The following is a 283-nucleotide window of genomic DNA, read 5'->3' as shown; positions in this document are numbered from 1 at the left end:
GATTCTATTAATGGTATCTTTTTCTTTTCAAAACAATTATATTTCAGTGTGTTTCTTTTGTTCTAATACATTGGAAAAAAAAAAGACTATTTAATTTTGTTTGCTGAAAGAATTGGAAAGTGTTTTTTATGTTCCACGGAAATTTGGGCTGCACTGTTTTCGTAAGTTTTATTTTCACTTTAGTTCTTTATACTGAGATTCATTTCCGTGTGTGAAGGCAGAAAAGGGGAATTTTGGGCTGTGGAGAATAACTAAATAATGGGTATGGTCTTGCTTATTTTAC

This window comes from Trypanosoma theileri (genome assembly GCF_002087225.1).
Source record: "Trypanosoma theileri isolate Edinburgh chromosome Unknown TM35_Tth_24_V1, whole genome shotgun sequence".
Lineage (NCBI taxonomy): Eukaryota > Euglenozoa > Kinetoplastea > Trypanosomatida > Trypanosomatidae > Trypanosoma > Trypanosoma theileri.
The sequence above is the reverse complement of the archived record's forward strand: the minus strand, read 5'-3'. Positions refer to the sequence as shown.